Here is a 17,204-nt window from a genome sequence, read left to right on the forward strand (position 1 = left end):
TCAAGAATGGACAATTTTATTGATATGCACTTTGCCTGCTGATTTGTAATTTCATTATTGATTTCATAGTTCACACTTATAACTGCAGAGTCACAATCTACCAGCAAAAAGGAAATAACTGTAGGGTTCAATGCAAAAGAGAATAAATCTGCTTTGCTTTCCTATGTGATTTCACAGTATATACTATAATCAATGGGGGCTGGGATGCCTACATGCACGGAAGTATGGCTTATGTAAACTTTTTTTGTTCAAATTCTAATCTTCAGCTGTTCAATATTTTGTGGTCACCATTCTTGTTAGCTGAGGTATCCATCTAATATTTATTACCTCTTTTAAGTAAACATTGGAAAATAATACAATGTAATGCACTTTGCTAATAGAAAACAGCAGGGGGACAGAGAGGAGTCCTTTTAATTTTTATTGCCAATCTACCTCTATTAAAATCTCCAGTTGAGATTAAGGCTATCTTGGAGAAACACAGAGAGGAAACCTGAACTAGTAACATGAATATTTTATGTAGTAGATCTTCAACCAGGGGCTTTCTGTTCTTTGAAGATTCTGTGGGTATATTTTTCTTGACTGCAATTACACATTTGCAGAATTCAAAATAAAAAAAGTGTATGTCAATTGCAGCACTACATCAGTCTCAGTCTTTCTAAAAATTGAGTTGTATGGTTTTGGTGTTGAGTTAAAAAATAGATACTATGCTTGAATATAAGCATCTGTAAACTCTTAAGAAGTATCTCCTATATAAGTGGAATTAGGTATTTTTTCTAGTTCAAAGTACCTTCTGAAAGAGCTTCGATTTGGTTTCTGTTTTTTTCTTTCCAACTAAACACATGTTGGTGGGGTGGCAACACATGTTGGTGGTAACACATGTGGGTGGGGTGGGGGGAGTGGAGGGCTGTTGTTTCCCTGATGGATGGGGCCATCTTGAATGAAAACAGCCATCGTTATTGTTTGTGGGATTCTTTTCAATTTGTTGTTGAGGAAAGGTAACAATAGGGACCCTCAAATTAAAAAATAATCTTTAAGGGTAGATACCCATGAGAACCCTAGCATGGCAGAACTGGAGAGGAGCCCAAGGATCATCAGTCCAGCTCCTCTTTCAGGAATAAGGAAGTAAAGTAACTTGACCAAAGTCTAACATAGCTTGTTGCAGAGCTAGTGTTAGAATCCACCTCTCCTGGCTCTGATTTTTCCATGAAACATAATTTTTGTCCCTGGAAACCTCTCTTTTCTTTTTAAATTTATTTTAAACAAACTAATTATTGTTTAAAAATCTCCCCTGGAAACTTCTAGTTTCCCTGTGTTGTGTAAAGAAAGATTGTAGCTGTTGTGTACTGAATGTCTAAGTTTCCTCAAATTCATATGTTGGAGCTGCAACCCCCAATGTGATGGCATTTGGCCATGGGGCCTTTGGAAGGTAATTAAGTTTAGATGAGATCATGAGGGTGGGGCCCCTATGATGGAATTAGTGTCCTGATAAGAAGAAAAGGAGAAGCCAGAGCTCTGTCTGTCCATATGCGAGGATACAGCAAGAAAGAATGCATCTATCTGTAAAACAGAAAGAGTCTGAATTGGCTGGGACTTTGATTTTGTATTTCTCAGCCTCCAGAGCTGTGAGAAATAAATCCCTGTGGTATTTAGTTATTGCAGCCTAAGTAGACTAAGATGGAAGCCAATCAACTAAAAATGTACCAGAAATAAAGATACTGATTTTTAAAAGTAAAAACATAGTTAAACCAGATCTGATTTCTCCTTTTTAGAAAAGCACGACTTTCATGAAATGTTGAAATCAACCAATCATTCATTCATTCAAAATTTTTCTTTGACCACTGTATGCCAAGCTTGGAATGTAGAATGCTGGGCCCTGACTCTGGAGTCTAGTGGAAGAGATCTATCTGTAAATATGTAATTACTCCTGGAAGGCAGGGCTCATGTCTCTCTTTTTTTCTCACCATTTAATCCACATTGTCTAATAGGGACAGAGGGCATTCAATTACAGTTGACCCTTGAACAACATGGATTTCAACAGTGTGGGTCTGCTTCTACATGGATTTTTTTCAACCACATGCAGATGGAAGACAGTATTCATGGAGTTAAAAAAGTAGATACTATGCTTGAATATAAGCATCCATAAACTCTTCATCTCAAAACCCAAGAATATGGATGGCTTCTTTTTTCTTTTTATTTATTTTATTTAACTTTTAAGTTCAGGAGGACAAGTGCAGGTTTGTTACTATATAGGTAAACTTGTGTTAGGGGTTTTTTTTTGGGGGGTATGGATTATTTCAACACCCAGGTATTAAGCCTAGTATCCATTAGTTATTTTTCCTGATCCTCTCCTTCCCCCAACCTCCACTCTCTGAAAGACCCCAGTGTGTGTTGTTCCCCTCTGTGTGTCCATGTGTTCTTATCATTTAGCTCCCACTTGTGAGAACAGGTGGTATTTGGTTTTCTGTTCCTGTGTTAATTTGCTAAACATAATGGCCTCCAGCTTTATCCGTGTCCCTGCAAAGGACACAATCTCATTCCTTCTTTTTTTTGTTTGTGATGGAGTCTCACTCTGTTGCCCAAGCTGGAGTGCAGTGGCACGATCTCAGCTCACTGCAACCTCCACCTCCCTGCCTCAAGCAATTCCCCTGCCTCAGCCTCCCAATAGCTGGATTACGGGTGCATGCCACCATGCCCGGCTAAATTTTTGGATTTTTAGTAGAGATGGGGTTTCACCATGTTGGCTAGACTGGTCTCGAACTCCCGACCTCAGGAAATCTGCCCACCTCAGCCTCCCAAAGAGCTGGGATTACAGGTGTGAGCCACTGCACCCGGTAGATCTCATTCTTTTTTATGGCTGCAGGCTGTTTTTTTTCTGTACTCGGGCTCCACAGGGCCAACGGTGGGACTTGAGTATGTGAGAATTTTGGTATATATGAGGTTGGCAGGGGTAGAGGGGCTGGAACCAATCTTTTGTATATATAGAGGGATGCTAGTTTTGAATGAATCAATCAGTGGGAAGAATGGATCAAACATAGCTTTAGAGAGGAGGTGATTTTAGGCTGGTTTTATTCGTTGAAATAGACTTTTTTTTTTTTTAAAGAAGTAAAGATAGGGAGAAGTGTGATATGGAGCTTGAGCAGGAGTTTTCATCTGATGAAACCATGTCCTTTATTTGACATTGGTTTCATCTTCCTACAGCCCAAGGTATCCAGTGCCAGTATAAGAAGCTACATACTTTTGATTGAAGTCCCAGGATTATAAAAATGGAACTGGGACCAGCTCTCTGCTCTCAAAATCAAAAGAAACCAATGATACCTTGACCAGGAAGAAGAGAGGAAGGCAATTTTTTTAAAAGACTCTATTTACATTCATTTAATATATTCTTTTACGTTTATTGACTCATTTAGTACAACTCTGAAGAATTGTTATTCCATTTTAGAGATGAGAAAACTGAGGTTCAGAAAGACTGAACAACTTCTCCAAAGTTGTATAGCTATTAAAGTGGAGCTGGGATTTGAGTCCAGTTGTTTCTGACTCCCTAGGCCAGCAGCCTCTGAAGTGCATGCATTTTCCACCCTGTGCCCGTACTGGCAGAGCTCAGTGCAATCCTTAGGCAGTCAGTTCAGTTCTGACTGTCTTACTATCTGCAATGTTTTCAGACTAAAACCTGGGCTTTTATGAGCTCAGTGGAAATACAAGAAATATTATATCCAAGTTTTTCTTAATTCACTGGAAATCCATTTGAGATGATGCTTCATGTGGTATGTTTGACGGTGTAACTCATCCCAGTTCTGCCTAATAAAGGAGAGGAAGTTTGGAGAATGGTTAGTAGAAGGAAGGAGGGGAGAGGAGGGAGGAAGGCAGGAGAGAGAGAAAGGAGATAAAAGATATTTGTCAGGGAGTGGCTGGAAGGAAAATGAAGTTTTCCAGGAAGGGCACTACTGATTTTAACTGGGAAATGGCCAGGAGCTAAAGGCCAGTGATGAGCAACAATAGGCCTGCCAGGCTGAGGAGAGTTTAGTGTTGTATTTAAGCATAAAACCTATGCAAAGCTGATGCTGCCTATCAGGATACTTTCAGCCTCATCTCATGAACCCCCGAGTACCAGGGCAGAACAGTTGGGAGGAGCTGGGCTGGAGCAGGGATTTCCTGGGTTGCTGTAGAAGTTCTAAGAGTGTTTTTTTGTTCTTTAAAAAAAATTATTTGTATTAAGGGATACAAGTGCAGTTTTATTACACGAATATATTGCACAGTCGTGAGGTCTGGGCATTCAGTGTATCCATCACCTGAATCAAATGTACATTTTACCTGTGAAGTACTTTCTCATCCCTCACCTCCTCCCTACCTCCCACCCTTCCAAGTCTCCAATGTCTAGCCTGTTCTTTCCTCTATCAGATTCCCACACAGTCATCCAATAGCTGAGAAAATTGCTTTGTACTAATAACTATTTTCAGTGTTTTCTATTTGTAGTATTTTATTTTATAAGGGCACATTTGACTCTGTTGTATTCTAGAAATCATCATTAATGGTAGAATTTCAGACCATGTGATAGGCCTATTTGAATTAACACAGGTACAATTTTAAAACGATATCTCCTCTGTTGTGGGCCCTCCCTGTGCTCTGGGATAACCCCATCTTGGGGAAACGCTGTGTTGTGGTGAGGTGTTTTTTCATACTACTGCTTTCCTGTAGTGCGTCTACTATGGGAAAGTGAGCTAGATGGAAGAGAAGCACACAGAAAATAAGAAGAGAAGACAATGGACTCTTCCTGAGAAACAGTCATTACTATGAGGAACATCACTTAGAGGGTAAGAAGAGAGACACAAGCTGCATGTGAGACCCTCGGGCAGAGTGAGAGCATGAAGATAGTCCCTATGGACTTCAGGTCACGGGCGGATCTGACAGCTTAGGCTCATTTTCTCAGGGTCTTGACTATTGAGAGGGATGGATTTCACCTTCTGTGTAAGAAGCATTCCTAGAAATATGAAAATGTTTGCTTGTAACTGCCACCGAGCAGGGACAGAAGCTGCCACATGTGGAGGGCTCTTGTCAGTGCCCTGAGCACTCTGCATTTGTGGCATGTCACTTTTCTCAACTGTGTAACAGGAGAACTGGATCAGGAGATCCAGTCTAACTCATTTTGACAGGCTCTCCAGGGTTTGGGTGGAAAACAGCCTTTGTGTTGCTGAGGTTACAGAAGCAAGGATTAATCATACCTCAGAGCTATGCATCTGTTTTGACCAGCAGGACTACTCCCTGATGCAGTGTGTGTGTGTGTGTGTGTGTGTATGTGTGTGTGTAACATTTTCTTTTTCTCTCAACTTTTTTCCTGGAATGTTGCTGATACTTTCTGATCTGATTTTCAGTCTGACTACTGGCTCCCTTTCCCTTTTGCAAAGGTGCAAGTCTGAGGTTTTCTTCACCTGACAATTCTTTATCAGTAGATGGAATTTTAGAAATGGACTGGGAGATAGGCTATCCCTGCTGCACTTTTAGTTTCAGATCATCTTATCTGCATCCAGCCCCTGGCATTTGCTGCTTCCTGGAAACATAAAATTGTAAATTTGCTGGCTTTTTTTTTTTTTTGCCTTAAATAAAATTCTTTTCCTCTGTGATATCAGCTCCTGGGAAATGGCAACTATGACCACATCCACCAGCCCTTTGATATGGCAGCTATGGAAGAAAGAATGACGTGGCCTGTTTGGCTTACTAGTTTTTTCCTCCTCACGTAGGTCTATGGGAGCATTTAATGAACCCACATAGATTTGAAAAGGACCTCACAGAAATAGAGTAGAAATCAAATAGGAGTTGAAAACGTCATATTAACTTCCCTTTGGGCAGGTCTTTAGCTTGAGATGGCTTCTTGAGCCACCTGAGTCAGAGCAGGAGGCATCTGGCAGAAAGCCCTGGCAGACCTTCCCTGAGAAATGTTCTCTGACAAAGTGGCAGTGGAAGTGCTGCCTCTGATCATCCTCAGGCACATAACAGAAGGCAGAGATTTCACAAGGGGAGGGTGTTTTCATGTTTGGACCCCTGGCTTGTTGACTTTTGTCATCCCCTTTTGGCCGGTCACACACCCGCGCTCTGAGGCAGCGCTAGTGTCACCCTGGGCCTGGTGGGTATAGGGGGGTGGGGCAGCGTGTTACCAGCTTCGGCTTTGCATCCAAGCTTGGAGGAGCTGACAGGGCCACAGACACAAGTGAAAGCTCTTTCTCCACCTCATGGAAGGGCAGAACTCTGCTGCTGGGCACTCTTTTGAGCATGACTGTGTATTGTGAACTCAGAGTTTCACTCGCCCAGGGGTTGCTTGGTTGAGCCATTTACACTCAGGGTTTGAGGACCTTGCTTCTCTGACATTTCCTAGATGTGGTTTGTGGTCGGATGCCCCTGTGGCTTTAGATCAGCATTTTCTAGATACTGTTTCTGAGTCTTTTAAATTTCAAAGGACATCAAGATTGGGCCGTGTGACCTTCTCCACTAAGCTGCCTCACTTTATACTCACTTTATATCTCTGGCTTTTTTTTTTCCTCATACTCTGCACTGCTTCCTCCCTACCCATCTCCTAATTTGGGTTTCTCTGTTATCTCCTTATGCATGGCACTGCTTCTTTCAGTAGAAATAAATAAATAATGCACAATTTCCAATTTATAAATAATACATTCTCAAACTTAGATAAATTTTTTTTCACTTCAGACATAATTTGCCAACATCGAGTCATAACAAGATTTGAGGGAGGCACTTCTCACACATTAGCCTGAAAACCCAGTCATCACGCTCCTGAACCACAAAAGGATGGAGATGAAATTTTTTTGAAACATGTAAAAGTAGAAAGAAAAAATTTAAAAAATCCATTCTAATATAAAAAATGACCCTCTCCTTCCTGAATCTTTTTATTAGATGTTGACTAGATGCTGGCATTTCATTTATAAAAGTAAGCATGTCAAATGCCTACAGGCAAGGGCAGCTTTATAACCAAGGGAAACAGTGGGTGCAATGGAAAGAGTGGAGACTGATCTGGGTCTGAAACCCAGCACAGCCACATCCTGGCCATGACTTTGGGCAAGTAATTTATCCTCTATCGGCCTCAATGAGTAAAGTAGGAGTAGAAAATATGTTTCTTGGGAGTATTAAATGTTAGACTAAAAGCTATGCAAGGTGAGCCTTTCACAGGGAAGATGTTCAACAAATACTTGTGCAATGATAATATAATTTAAAAGTTAGAAAAATAGGCTGTGAGGGAAGTGTAGGCAATGGGAGCACTTAGGACTGGAGTGAGGGAGGGCTGTGAGGAAGAATCAGCTTGGCAGACGAATTTCTAGGGCACATCTGATTCCACCCAGGAGGCTCACTTTGCTGCTGCAAAAACCCTGAAAGTGTGGAGCCCCCAATGCTGATTCATCTGAGAAATCATCCCTGACTATCCTGCCCTTGTAGAGCGGGGAATTTTTTTTTCCCCCTCTCTGCTCCTGCAGCACTTTGTGGCTTTTTAATGAATTTATCACATTATAAAAGCTTTTAAAAATTGATAGCTGGATTCCTCACATGCCTATGAATTTCTCCAGGGTAGGGATAACACCACACTCATCTTTGTATCCTCAGAGGTGCCCAGCCCGGTTTGTTAGATGTCGGGGTAGATGGATATGTCCATGTATGGTGCACATTATCATCAGTGCAAATAAAGCTTTGCTGACTCAGAATGCTTGGAGGCGTGAGGATTTGTGTGTGGGTTTCTTTTTGCAGGAGTTGCTGGGGAGAGACTGTGGTGTAGCAGAAAGAAGGAAGGACAGACTCTAGAATGGAGAGATGCTATGTTCTGATTAGTTAAATTTTCTCTACATTTAAAGTATACACAAATATCCCTTTTGGTTTCAGCCCTCATTCAATGTTTATGAAAATCCACAGGCATTCAATACTTCTTAAACTTTTCCACTGCAAAATACCCCAAGGCAAAGGGGAGTGACCACCAGCCTGACTGGGGTTGGGAAAAGTAGGGGCTGGGGTCAAAACCTGAAATTGTCTGCAGCACAGGCACAATGGCTAGATGCATGCGGTTTTAATTTTAGCACTTTGGGAGGTAGAGGCGGTAGGATTGTTTGAGCCCAGAAGTTTCAGCCCAGCCTAGGCAACATGGCAAAATCTAGTCTTTACAAAAAAAATTAGCCAGCTGTGTGGGCCTGCAGATGTAGTCCCAGATACTCGGGATGCTGAGGCCGGGGGATTCCTTGAGCCCAGGAACTTGCGGATGCAGAGAACTGTGATTGCGCCACTGCACTCCAGCCTGAGCTCAAGAGAGCAAGACCCTGTCTCTAAAATAAATACATAAATAAAAATGCTTCATTTAATCTTTAAAATTCATGAACATGTTGCATTAAACATTATGATGAACTACATCCATTAATAATTCATTCCATCATCAATAATGACCCTCTCCTTCCTGAATCTCTTTACTAGCCAGACTAGATGTTGACGTTTCATTCATAAAAAATAAGCATGTTGGCCGGGCGCGGTGGCTCACGCCTGTAATCCCAGCACTTTGGGAGGCCGAGGTGGGCGGATCACGAGGTCAGGAGATCCAGACCATCCTGGCTAACACGGTGAAACCCCGTCTCTACTAAAAATACAAAAAAAATTTAGCTGGGCATGGTGGCGCGCGCCTGTAGTCCTAGCTACTCCGGAGGCTGAGACAGGAGAATGGCGTGAACCCGGGAGGCGGAGCTTACAGTGAGCCGAGATAGCACCACTGCACTCCAGCCTGGGCAACAGAGCAAGACTCCATCTCGAAAAAAAAAAAAAGGCATGTCAAATACCTTCAGGCAAGGGCAGCTTTATGTTCAACTTTGTTTTTATACCATACATATACATAATTTTCCTCTCTAAATCTCTGAAGAAAATTGAGCTTTAGGAAGATGTGCCATGTTTATACCTTGACTTGGCTCTCCTCCTGACCTCTTTACTCCACACGGCCCCACAACCATGTAGCTCTTGGGGAGTGTGGGCCCAGGATTCCCAGGGCATGGTGTATTTTCCTACCGTAGTAAATGCAGGTACAGTCATACACTGCAGAAGGCTGTTTCAGTCAATAATGGCCTCACATACAAAGGTAGTTCCAGAAGATTATAATCAGGCTGAAAAATTCCTATCGCCTAGTGATGTCATAGCTATTGTATCCTCAAAGCACAATGCATCACTCCTGTGTTTGTGGTGACGCTTGGTATTAACAAACCTATTGTGCTACCAGATATGTGAAAGTCTACCACATACAATTATGTACAGTACATGATACTTGATGATAATAAATGACTATGTTATGGATTTATGTATTTACTATACCTCTTATTATTTTACTGTGTACACCTTTTACTTATGAAAACACCCTCGGGCAGGTCCTTTAGGAGGTATTCTCGAAGAAGGCATTGTTCTCATAGGAGATGATAGCGCCATGAGTGTTATTGCCCCTGAAGGCTTTCCAGTGGGACAGGATGTGGAGGTGAAAGACACTGGTATTGATGATCTTGACCCTGTGGAGGCCTAGACGAATGTGTGTGTTTGTATCTTAGTTTTTAACAAATAAGTTTAAAAAGTTAAAAACAAAATTAAAAATAGATAAAAGCTTATAGAATAAGGCTATAAAAAAGAAAATAGGCCTGGTGCAGTGGTTCATACCTATAATCCCAGCACTTTGGGAGGCTGAGGTGGGCAGATTGCTTGAGCCCGGGGGTTCAAGACCAGTCTGGGCAACATGACAAAACCCCGTATCTACAGAAAATACAAAAGTTAGCCAGGCATGGTGGTGCATACTTGTGGTCTCAGCTACTTGGGAGGCTGAGGTGGGAGGATCAGCTGAGCCCAGGAGGTTGAGGCTGCAGTGAGCTGTGATTGCACTACTGCACTCAGCCTGAGTGACAGAGTAAGACCCTGTCTCCAAAAAAAAAAAAAAAAAAGAAAATATTTTTGTGTAACTGTACAATGTGCTTGTGTTTTAAGCTAAATGTTATTACAAATGAATTGAAAAGTTAAAAAATTAAAAAGTTTATAAAGTCAAAAAATTACAGTTAGCTAAAGTTAATTTATTATTGAATAAAGAAAAATATTTTTATAAATTTAACGTAGCCTGAGTGTACAGTGTTTATAAAGCCTGGAGTAGTGTTCTACTGTAGTACAGTACTACAGTAATGCCCTATGCCTTCACATTCACTCTCCACTAACTCACTGACTTATCTAGAGCAACTTCCAGTCCTACAAGCTTCATTCACAGTGAGTGCCTTATACAAATGTATCATTTTTAAATCTTTCATACCATATTTTCCCTGTACCTTTTCTACATTTAGCTATGTTTAGATACACAAATCCTTACCATTGTGTTACAGTTGCCTACAGTATTCAGTACAGTAACATGCTCAACAGGGTTGTAGCCAGGAACACTAAGTTATACCATATAACCTCAGTGTGTGGTAGGCTCTGCCATCTGTTTGTGTATGAGCACTCTATAATGTTTGCACAATGATGAAATCATCTAGTGATACATTTTATAGAACACATCCCCATCATTAAATGATGCATGACTGTATTTGAAAAGTTAGGATATTATATCTCTAGATGACTAGTTCTCCCTGTTGGAGACTTTTCACATATGAGGCCCAACTACAGAAATGAAACTAATAGGCCTACATGAATCTTGGGGAAATCCATCTCTTTGCTTTATATTATATGGCTATGGGTTGCATCAGTATTGATTCCATCTTCTTAGAAAGATGTTGCTTGACATGGGCCATAAACCTTCTGACTTGTAATTTTTATTACTTTTCTTTTTTTCTCTTAAGACATCAAGGAGAGAAATTGGCCAATTATAAGTTTTAGGTGGTCAAGGGCAGAGAACTTATGTCATGGAAGCAGAATTTGTCATTGAGAAACCCTTTCTGTCTATCCCAGTTCATACCCTTCGTACCACCAGGAAATAAAGGAGGATAGAAAGGAAACTACTTTGTTGAGGATCGATGCAAGGTATCATAGACCTGGGAAGGAGCCTCAAGTCCTTTGGCTCCCTTTATCACTTTTATGAGCAGAATGAAATAGATCATATGTGTACTTCTCTCTATAAGAGAAGGAAGACTATATGGTGTATGTTACAGCCTCCACTGCATAGAGTATGTGTGTGATTACATAGTCCTAGTTCTGGTCTCATTATCTTTTTTTTTTTTTGAGACAGAGTCTCGCTCTGTCGCCCAGGCTGGAGTGCAGTGGCACAATCTTGGCTCACTGCAAGCTCCGCCTCCTGGGTTCACGCCATTCTCCTGCCTCAGCCTCCCGAGCAGCTGGGACTACAGGCGCCCGCCACCATACCCGGCTAATTTTTTGTATTTTTACTAGAGATGGGGTTTCGCTGTGTTAACCAGGATGGTCTCAATCTCCTGACCTTGTGATCTGCCCGCCTCTGCCTCCCAAAGTGCTGGGATTACAGGCCTGAGCCACCGCGCCCTTCCTGGTCTCATTATCCTATCATACTAACCTATAAGAGCTGCTTGTGTCCAGTGAAAGGAAATACCACATCTTATTAGGAGCTACATACTAGGGTTGCCTAACTCGTGAATATGTAAAACTCTAGCCACATGCATGGGGGTATCGAATAAGCCTACTCTGGAAGTCTGCTTAACCATATCTAGAATTGACATTGGGTTGTCTAATTTGTATATACATAAAAACTACAGCTAAAACCAATCCTTTGGAGTTGCTTAATCTACATATACATAAGATTTACAATGATATGGTTGGGGTAACAGAAACAGTATATATATACAGAACCAGGACAACCAAGAGGTGTCCATTAATTATAAGATCTCAAACGTTCATACCTTCATGATACTTGCTCCTGCTGCAGGGATACATTGTTTCCATCCCCTTGCCTGAGCTGGGAGGGTGAGCCTCTGGAGAAAGGTTTTTGATTTTGCTCTAATGAGAGCCCTCCTACTGAATCCAACCCCCAGTGAGAGCCTAGGCACCTGTGGATTGGTGAGGGCACACATCCATACCTACAGGGTGATAGTGCACAATCATGGATCCCACCTATATGTTACTACTGTGGCCTTCTACTCCTACCCCAAAGACATGGTGTATGTATATTAACAGGAAGGCCTAGTTTAGATGTCAGGTAATTTTATATTGGATTATCTTTTGCTGTGTTCAATAATTTTATAATAAATAGAAATAGTTTGAAAAGGCTACATCTAGTAGGTTTCTACATCATTGCATCAAAACCAGTGGAATAGATGAAGGAGGGTCACTGCAGGTCTTAGATCCCCCTAACTTTGATATGATGTTTCTCAGGTCTCATTCAGGATTTTTTTCTAAATCTAAAAGATTTAGATGAAGTCTTTTCTCTTGCATTTCAGTAATTCCCTTCCTTCCTTCTTTCCTTCCTTCCTTCCTTCCTTCCTTCCTTCCTTCCTCCCTCCCTCCCTCCCTCCCTCTTTATTTATTTAGAGACAGAGTCTCACTCTGTCACCCAGGCTGGAGTGCAGTGGCATGATCTTGGCTCACTGCACTCTCTGCCTTCTAGGTTCAAACGATTCTCCTGCCTCAGCCTCCCAAGTAACTGGGACTACAGGCAGGTACCACCACACCCAGCTAATTTTTTGTATTTTTGGTAGAGATGGGGTTTCACCATCCATGGTGGCCAGGCTGGTCTCAAACTCCTAACCTCAAGTGATCCACCTGCCCCGGCCTCCCAAAGTGCTGGGATTACAGGTGTGAGCCACCATGCAGAGCCTCTTTCTATTGCTCTTCTTTCTTTTCTTTCAAATATTTACATGTTTCCTATTTATTCATTCAGCAGCCATTTATTGAGTACTCACGTGTCAGTGGGCTGCAGATGTATGGAAACTAACATGATCCCCATTCATGATCTCAATCTCTAGGAGAGTAAATAGGAGTAAACAGACACATAACCAGAACAATGACATAAATAATTTGCTACATGCAAGCAGAGAATTCCCAACACAGAGGAGAAACTTGTAGCCTGGCTGAGGATGGAAGGAGGTAGATGGGGACTGTTTTTGAAGAAGGTGATGTTTGATCTAACAGCTAAAAGACAGGAAGGATTCAGCTAGGTGGAGAAGCTAGGGTTTCAGGCAAGTGGGGGAACAGAAAAGGGAGAGAACAGTACAGTCACATGTCAATTAACAAAGGGCATATATGCTGAGGGATGTGTTGATAGGCAATTTCATCAATGTGTAAACATCACGGAGTGTACTGACACAAACCTAGATGACATGGCCTACTACACACCTAGGCTATATGGTATAGCCTATTGTGTCTAGGCTACAACTCTGTGTAGCATACTACTGTACTGAATATTGTAGGCAATTGTAACACAATGGCAATACAATTGTAACACAATGGATTTAAATACATCTAAACATTAACAAGGTACAGTCAAAATGCAGTACTATAATTTTATGGGACCACTGTCATATATGTGGTCCATGATTGAGTGAAACATTGTTATGTGGCCCATGACTGTATGTGGAAAAGAATGGAAGACAACACAGCATGCATGAAAGGAGAACTTTAAATAAATGAGTCTGGTTGGAGGAAAGCATGAGTTGGAGGGAAGGATGAGAAACAAGCTTTGAGATAGAAGGAGGATTAGGCAAGGGCTTACATGTGAAGTTGCAGGTCCAAAGATGCACTCATTCAATACTTGTTTATGCTAGGCTCTGTTTTCAGATGTCTGGGATGCTGGGATGAACAAGGCAAATTCCCATTCCCATTCTAGTCTAGAAGTCAAACAATTAAAAAACAACATCAGCCACAGCAAAAAGAAAAAAGAAAAACATCAGATATTGCTAGGTTCTATGCAGAAAGCTAAAATAGATCTAAAAAAGTGGCTATATTGGAGCAGAAATCCAGAAAAGGCCTGAGAGATGACATTTAGAGTAAGACAAGACATTTAGTGTGAATGGCAAGTAAGAAATAGTCATGCAGAGACCAGGAGGACCAGCACTCTAGGCAGGAGAAACAGCGTGTGCAAAGGCCTAAACCAGGAAGGAGCATCACCTGTGAGTGGGACAGCGAGGGACAGAGTCAGGGAGGAGACAGAGGGAGGATGTGAAGTCAGGGAGGAAGGCAGAAATTATTATGCTGGGCAAAATTCCAAATATATATGTATTCTTTTTTGCTGTTGGATTTTCTTTATGAAAAGGCAGCGGTCAGGCTGGGCACAGTGGCTCACGCCTGTAATCCCAGCACTTTGGGAGGCCAAGGCAGGCGGATCACCTGAGGTCAGGAGTTCAATACCAGCCTGGCCAACATGGCGACACCCCATCTCTACTAAAAATACAAAAATTAGCCAGGCGTGGTGGCAGGCACCTGTAAGCCCAGCTACTCTGGAGGGTGAGACAGGAGAATCACTTGAACCTGGGAGGTGGAGGTTGCAGTGAGCAGAGATCGCACCACTGCACTCCAGCCTGGGCGACAGAGCGAGACTCCGTCTCAAAAGAAAAAAAAGAAAAGGCAGAGGTCTTAGAAGACCAGAAGAAAGCAGCCTTGCCTTGTATTCTGGGACATGAGCCAGAATTGAGGATTGTAGTCAATTAAAAGCATTGCCTGAACCCAGGTGAAGCTCCCACTCACCCACTCTGCTGGCTTCACACAGGGCTTTGCTGTTCTGAAGGAGTTGTGAATCTAGTGAGGTCATCTTCAATGGAAACTTTACATTTATACTTGGCTATTTTGTTATTTTATTCAATACATCTAGTGGATATTAACAAAAGAGGTTTCATAACCAAAGGCTCAGTGCAGGAAATGAGGGGGAAGGTGGAGTGCGTGGGGAGGGAGGTGATGGGAGCCAGTGCAGATGTGTGTCTGACTCTTGCTCAGCACCCTTTTCCCCTTGTACTGCCACTTCATCAGGGGGTCCCTTCCACCTCACCCCCAGTTGTGCTCTCTCTCTGATCCTGGGGAAAAACATGCCACTATTAGCACATTTGTCCTAAGAGTGTTTCTGTCAAACTCAGGAGAGAACGGTTTTGGCTGTAAGGATGAAGAGTGGGCAAGGAACAGGCAAATCCACTTTAAACATGGGTGGGCCTTCTTTTCTTTCCCTACTTTCCCTTGGTTGGACATTTGGGAAGTAGCTGTCCAAATCCAAAATGGCAGCTCTCCCAGCTTTCCAGACGGAAGGGGTGGGAAGTAGAGAGGGGCTGGGGGAGTGGAGTGTGGCTTGTGAAGAGGATCCCAGGGAAGAGCTGGACTGCACAATGTTGATGAGGGTTGGAGTGTTGCCTACGTCAAACCATTGCTGCCCTGTGACATCCGATGGAGGTTGTAAGGTATGTTCGTTCATTCCCCCACTGCTATAAAGAAATAGCTGAATCTGGGTAATTTATAAAGAAAAGAGGTGTAATTGGCTCATGGTTCCACAGGCTGCACAGGTAGCATGGCTGGGGAGGTCTCAGGAAGCTTTCAATCTTGGTGGAAGGTGAAGGGGAAGCAGACATATCTTACGTGACCAGAGCAGAAGAGAGAGGGCGCGGGGGGGAGGTGCCACACACTTTTAAAACAACCAGATCTGGTGAGAACTCACTATCACAAGAACAGCAAAGGGGACATGCACCCCCATGATCCAATCACCTCCCACCAGGCCCCTCCTCCAACATGGGAGATTACAATTAAACATGAGATGTGGGGACACAAATCCAAACCACATCATAATGCTTCTTCAGGGATCCTGACAACCTTGCTCCTAACACCCCATAGCTCCTTTTCTCTCCTCCATGCATTACTGTGAGAGGGTTTTGCTGTCGGGTTCTTGCCCTCTGAGAATATGACATTTTTGGTGTAACAGTCCGTGGATGCTGTGTATTATCCATTTTTCCAGAGGGACTAAGTTGTACTTCTCTTTTCCTTGATCCCAGTTTCTAGGAGCTAATACTGTGTCCAGAATTGGTGGGTTCTTGGTCTCACTGACTTCAAGAATGACGCCGTGGACCCTCGCGGTGAGTGTTACAGTTCTTAAAGGCGGCGTGTCCGGAGTTTGTTCCTTCTGATGTTCGGATGTGTTCAGAGTTTCTTCCTTCTGGTGGGGTTCGTGGTCTCGCTGGCTCAGGAGTGAAGCTGCAGACCTTCGCTGTGAGTGTTACAGCTCATAAAGGCAGTGTGGACCCAAAGAGTGAGCAGCAGCAAGATTTATTGCAAAGAGCGAAAGAACAAAGCTTCCACAGTGTGGCGTGGGGGTTGGGGGGAGGATTGGGGTGTTGGGGGGAGTTGTGGGGGGGATTGGGCTGGTGAGACCCAGGCGTGGCGGGCTGTAGGTCCTGAGCCCTGCCCCTCGGGGAGGCAGCTAAGGCCCAGTGAGAAATCGAGCACACAGCCAGTGGGCCAGCACTGCTGGGGGACCTGGCGTACCCTCTGCAGCTGCTGGCCCGGGTGCTAAGCCCCTCACTGCCCGGGGCCCGTGGGGCCCGCCGGCCGGCGGCTCCAAGTGCGGGGCCGCCAAGCCCACGCCCACCCGGAACTCTAGCTGGCCCGCAAGCGCCGCGCGCAGCCCTGGTTCCGCCCGTGCCTCTTCCTCCATGCCTCCCCGGAAGCCGAGGGAGCCGGCTCCGGCTTAGGCCAGCCCAGAGAAGGGCTCCCATGGTCCAGCGGCGGGCTGAAGGGCTCCTCAAGCGCGGCCAGAATGGGTGCCGAGGCCGAGGAGGCACCGAGAGCGAGTGAGGGCCACGAGGGCTGCCAGCATGCTGTCACCTCTCAATACCTCTCCTGGCTTCCGGGACCTTAAAGCTGTCCATAACCAAGGTGAGGACAGTGAGCAGAAATAGAATGGAAGATGCCTGCATGTGTTCTGTGGGTCCATATATGTGTGTATAAATGCCCAGAAAAAGGTCTGGAAGGTTACACATAAAGCTGATAACAGTGGTTACTTTTGTAGAGGCAGGAAAAGAACCACGATTGGGGCTATCAAAGGGGATGTTAGCCTAGCATTTAGATTTTTATAAGGAGCATGTATTAATGTATTGCTTATATAACTAAATGTATAATTAAAATTAATTTGCAATTCCAGACCTGAAAAAAAAATGGGAAAGGATGAGGCTGCTGCATTTGGGATCTGAGCTGAGGACTCAAGAGATGGGAGAGAGTAATGAGTCTAAGGCGAAGACTGGGCTGGGGAGTTGTGACAAACAGCTAATAAGGGAAGGGTCAGATCAGGA

General features: G+C 43.4%; 1 non-coding gene across 1 annotated transcript; it reads right to left on the reverse strand.

Moving 5' to 3' along the window:
- Nucleotides 1–6,687: 6,687 nt before the first annotated feature.
- On the reverse strand, nt 6,688–6,794 carry LOC115935511 (small nucleolar RNA U13). Its single transcript, XR_004071131.2, has one exon. It is a non-coding gene; the product is annotated as a small nucleolar RNA U13 (small nucleolar RNA).
- Between the last annotated feature and the right edge of the window lie 10,410 nt (nt 6,795–17,204).

This window comes from Gorilla gorilla, chromosome 6 (assembly GCF_029281585.2).
Source record: "Gorilla gorilla gorilla isolate KB3781 chromosome 6, NHGRI_mGorGor1-v2.1_pri, whole genome shotgun sequence".
NCBI classification, from domain to species: domain Eukaryota; kingdom Metazoa; phylum Chordata; class Mammalia; order Primates; family Hominidae; genus Gorilla; species Gorilla gorilla.